Source organism: Microtus ochrogaster, chromosome 18 (assembly GCF_000317375.1).
Source record: "Microtus ochrogaster isolate Prairie Vole_2 chromosome 18, MicOch1.0, whole genome shotgun sequence".
NCBI classification, from domain to species: Eukaryota; Metazoa; Chordata; class Mammalia; order Rodentia; family Cricetidae; genus Microtus; species Microtus ochrogaster.
The window spans coordinates 14213089-14218609 of record NC_022020.1 but is presented as its reverse complement, the minus strand read 5'-3'; the positions used below and the strand labels follow the sequence as shown (position 1 = coordinate 14218609).

General features: G+C 45.0%; 1 protein-coding gene across 8 annotated transcripts in view; it reads right to left on the bottom strand.

The window, feature by feature from the left end:
- The window catches only part of Dtna (dystrobrevin alpha), a 370950-nt gene that overhangs the window by 32851 nt on the left and 332578 nt on the right, over window positions 1-5521 (bottom strand). The window lies entirely within an intron of this gene.

The window sequence follows — 5521 nt, the reverse complement described above, 5'->3', positions numbered from 1 at the left end:
GAGCTGACCTTCCTCGGCCTGGGGATACCCTGCACCCATGTAGTCTGGATGGCATACCCAAACCATGCAGGCTGTGCAGTGTGCTGCCAGAGTTATCCCTAGGACCTATCTTCTCTGGTAAGTCATACAATGCTGTGGTATCAACATTAGTGAGTGTTATGTTTGGTATCTCCTATTATTTATGATCATAATCTGAGACCACAAAATACCATGAATATCAAATGAGAGGTGCCTGAGAGAGAAGAAAGCATAAATGATGCTCATTTGACAAAAATAAATATCCTATTCTTTTACTGAGTGGAAAAAAATTCTTGCTGAAATCATTAGAGAAATCCTGAAGTCATTTTTTTTAAACTTTCCATCTTCAGCTTTAACAATGAATCTCAAAGAAGGCAGCTTTACAAGGAAAGGCTCTTAGAAGGATTCATTGTAATTGATCCCGTGACACAGAGTGCTATTGGTGGAACCTTGGTCAGGCAGTGAGATCTGTCAGTGTATTATTGATGCTAGAATGCCCGGCACTTGGGTGAGCATTAGGCCGGCCATTAGTGACATGCAACTGTGCACAGCAAATTCTGTGTAAGTAGATTTGAAGCCATTAAGTAGAATTATTAGTTATATACTCTCGGATACGGAAGTGTCAAGTTTCTACTTAACAAAAAGCCCAAGGGCCAGTAAGACAGTAAAAACACCGAGAAAGGAGAACAGAATTGCTGAGCAAATTGGGGGGCGGGATAGCTTTCTGCATTTCAAAATTTTAAATTGATACAAAATTGTCCATTTTTTATGGAGTAACATAATAACGTGACACATGCTTACAATGAATAATGATTAAATTAGGCTAGCAAGCATTTTTTTTTTCCTATTGGGAGTCTCAGATTCTCTAAGTCAGGTAAGGGGTACTAAAATATAGACAGTTTAGGTCAAGCCGGATTGTTCTGTAACACAGCAGGGTGGTTGCAGTTTTGCATAGATATTTGAGAATCAGGAGTGCAGCCCTCCTATCCTGGCAACGGTGAAAAGTTTGGACCCTGACCCTCCTTTGTTTTTTCCCTGAAACTCCGAGGTAGAAATATTTCTTTAAAGGAATCTTTGATGGAAACTCATCTTCCTTATAAAAGAGAAGAGGGCGGGTCCATGTTCTTTTAGCCTTTTCTCCTTCTACTGCAGCTCTTCAGGGCTCCTAGGGTGCTAGAGAGCTGAGCCTGAAAATGAGTGAATTTCCACAGTGCAGGAGAGGGGCCTAGTGGGCGTTCAAAGGGGTGAGTTTAGGATGGATGAGCTGGTCCTTAGGGATGGGGCAGGGAATTCTAGGAATGATGCATGCCTGAGGGCAGGACGAAGCTCTCCTTCCCTTCCCTCCTCTCCCCAACCCCTCTCATCTTTCCCTCCCTCCTCTCCCCACCCCCCTCCTCTCCTCTCTCACCCTCCTCTCCCCACTCTCCTCCTCTCCTTTCCCCACCCTCTCACCCTCCTCTCCCCACTCTTCTCCTCTTTTTTCCCCACCCCCTCCCCTCCCCTGCCCTCTCCTCCTCTAATTTCCTCCCCCACCTCCCCTCTCCCTCTCTCTCTATCTCTCTCAGGTCTATAAATATGTACTTATGGGTGCACAATAAAAACACCCATAGACAGGCAGTGAGACGGTGTCAAGGCCCAGCCAGGGCTGTCCGAACAATTACAGCACTTGCTGCTGACTGTGGAACCAGGACCAGCCCCAGAAGAAGGCTGGTTAAATGGGGAAGCAGAGGGTCGGGGCCACAAACAGAAGTGCTCTGGAGAGGAGAAAAGGCAGAGAGTGGAGCAGCCTAGATAAAATGTTTATGGGCTAGCGGGGGTGTGACCACCTCACCCCCCATCTATAAAGGGCACAGGAGGGAGTCTGAAGGGTGTGAATCTCAGGCTGGGTTTGACCTGTCCTCCTGATGCTACACAGACACGGGTCTCAGCCCTGATGTTCCCTCCCTCTTTCCCACTCCCTTTGTATCAGACAAGAGTAACAGAAAAGTGGTCCATTAGGGAGTCTAGCTGTCTTAAGATCATTACTGGAAGATCTGGAGTCCGTAATGGAAAGCAGACAGGACAGGAGAGCAGTACCCTCAGCTGGAATTTCTGGAAACAATTCCGCTGAGAGTTATTCTTTCTCTAGTCCTCTTCTGCACTGGTTATTTTAACACCATTTCTGGCGTCCTCCATTGACCATTGGACTTTTCCCAGTACCTGCTCAGCCCTGTGAAAACACTCTCTGCTTGTTTAATTTGCTGTTACTCCATCAGACACATGTAGACATCCTATCACATGTCTGACGGCCACTCTTTGTCACTACAGCATAAATTTCTGTTTGGCCGTGCCTTATAGACAGTCTTAGATAGTGGTGCTTCTACTCTACCCTTAATCTGAGTCCTTTGGATTTACTCTGGCAAGTAGTTCTCCATGATTATTTGTAATTTCTCCTGTAATTCTTTGGTCGTTCATAGCCAAATTTCACTGTCTTGACATGTCCAACTAGCTCCCTACCTCTATACACTTACCCTCTAAACTTGCATCACAGTGATATTGTGAAGTAGATCACGGTGGGGAAAGGAGGGCAACAGGATCCATTACTTTTTAATATAAATTTATATGACAAATGATGTAATCATTGTGCCCAGCTTGCAGGGTTGCTGGGGCTGAGCTGGAAGAAGAGCAGTGCATGTTTCCCTAAATACACATGTCGCCACTGCTCGGTTTTTAATAACCCAAAGCAAACGGTAGTTTTCTTGCTTTTGTCACCTGGAAGCTGGGTTGAACGTTATTAATCAGAGATTTGGATGGATGGGTAGTTCCTGGTTAGCAGCCACAGTGTGTGTGCCCTGGAGAGGGACTAAAGGTTGGAGAAGGGATGTGTGTGTGGTGACGCCTGTTGGCAACTCTGACTGAATGAAAGGGCTGAGAGTGGCTTCCACTTGCCGATGTCCAGTCAGCCATGGGGCTCACTGTCCCATAAGGTGACTGACTCCCTGCCTTCCTCGCCATCTTCTTAGCTCCTTCGTTGACCTCGTGAGTGGCTCACTCACTGACATATTAATTAATTTGTTAATTCCAGATTAGCTCATCTGGAAAAACCTTTCATAGCACATATTGTAAGTTGACCTTGCTACTGAGCATAAACTCTTTTGAATTCCAATTTTCATATGTGCTCAGGTTTCCAGAGGAACTGGGAATTTTGGAGTGCAGTACTCTTTCCTTCTTTCTGCTTACTGTTCGAGGTCCAACACCAACCATGCCCCCCCCCTTTCCTGCTTCCCATCCTTGTCAGCAGCCACCCAGTGGGGCCCTGTGGGTCCACTTGGCTCTTTCACACTGTTGGCTTCAAGTCCTCAGCTGCCTGGCTTGCTCAATGCTTTCTTCATGGCTTCTGTCCCCACATGGCTTTCCCTTCCGCTACTCTTCCCCTTTATTCCCTTGCATGGATTTTAGGTGTCTTTGCTCATTTTAAATAAATCCATTCATCAATGCTTTCAGTGATCCCATACAATTGTTTTCCCATGCCATCTGTAACAAGTGTTACATAAATTAGATAGCAAGTTACAAACTGGTAACTACCCTGAGCAAATCCTGACATCCATGGCTCTTTTTTCCTCTTGTCTAATTTTCCCAGTGCCTCTTCTTTCTCCCTCCTGGATTCTTGTTTCCCACCCCATTGCAAATTAGAGAAACCCTGTAATGAACATCTGTTTGGGGGGTGGGGTCAGGAGAGAGTGATGGAGGTGAGTCTTGTATCTATCTGTTGCTTTCATTGGTTAATTAATAAAGAAAACTGCTTGGCTCTGATAGGACAGAAAATTAGGTAGGTGGAGTAGACAGAACAGAATGCTGGGAGAAAGAAGCCGAGTCAGGCAGTGTCCATGATTCTCCCATCCGACACAGACACAGGTTAAGAATCTCCCTGATAAGCCACACCTCGTGGTGCAACACAGATTATTAGAAATGGGTTAATCAAGATGTGAGAATTAGCCAATGAGAGGCAGGAGCTAGTGGGCCAAGCAGTGTTTAAAAGAATATAGTTTCTGTGTAATTATTCTGGGTAGAGCTAGCTGGTGGCCGGGAGCTGAGCGGTGGGAAGCGGCCCGCAGCTCCTGCAACAAGAGAGGAGTAATTTTGAAGACTGTGAAGTCATGATGTCATAGTTATTACAGCACCTCCACTCTGGTTTGTGGCTTCCTGATGATGATAGCCAGGTTCTGAGACAATTCAACCAAGGGAGTGTTTATTAGGAAACATATGAAATTTTGCTAAGCCTCTTAATTCTTATGTGCAACATACTAAAGGATGTTTTGATCATTTCTCCAAACATTTTAGGTTAAACTCTACAGGCATGAAATAAGGATGTTTCTCCCTTCACCACTGCCACATCAAATATGATATCAGCAGTAAGAATGGGATAAAGGGCTGAGACATTCTTTATTGTTCCAAGGCATATATAGAATGGGCAAATTTCGGTGATGAGTTTACTCAGAACTGGGTGTGAGCTTTGCCTTGGCTACTTATTATTTTCTCATTCAAACACATTTACCCAGTAACTATAATTTTAGGTACACTCCTGGGTCCATGTGGGTTTTTGGCACTATCTCTGTTCCTAGAGATCTTCCATTTCATTCATGGAAGGTGGGGTTAAAATAAGAAGTGGAGGCATAAGTGGGATTATTTCAGACATTGAGGATGGACTCACACACACACACACACACACACACACACACACACACACACGAAGTAGTCGTAAAGGTGATGCCCCTGATAATGATAAGGAACTATCTTGCAAAGCTCCACAGAAAAACTCCCTAGGCTGAAGGGAGGGCTATTAGGAAGTGAAAGGAGTCACAGGAGGCTGGAGTGTGAAGGTCATGGGCACAGATGCTGAAAACACATTCAGGACTCCAGGGAGCTAGCACCTTGCCGGCCATGATGACAGGAGAGGGGTTTAATCCAAATGTCATGGAAAATCAAGACATGGTTTTGTCTTGGGAAAAATATGATATAATTTATGTTTCAAAAATGGCAGGTTGGTTGGTTGCAGGTGGAGGAGACACAGTGGTAGATTTGGGGGAGGTGCTGCAGAGAGAATCATTGGTGTTAATCTGGGTTGAGCGGAGATAAACCTGATGATGAAGAGATGTTTTGGAGTGGACGATGGGATGATGGTGATGCGACCCTGAGAGTTTCTTTAACCCTATAGGAGGACTTCTTGATGGGATTCCTGCTCATCCCTGAGCAACAGAGACATATTCTACCTCATGCTCTGGAAGATCTTCCCGAACTACAGCTTGTAAGAAAACTAGAAAAAGGGGAAATGAGCTCTGTCCAGAGTTGTCCAACATTAATCATATTGATGGTTCCGAAATATACACCCATACACATAAATACACACACATACGTGCACATAAACATACACCTCCACCATACCCACCCACCCACAAGGCGTGTACAAACACACATAGACACACAATGCATATAAACATACACACTCACACACAAGGCATGTACA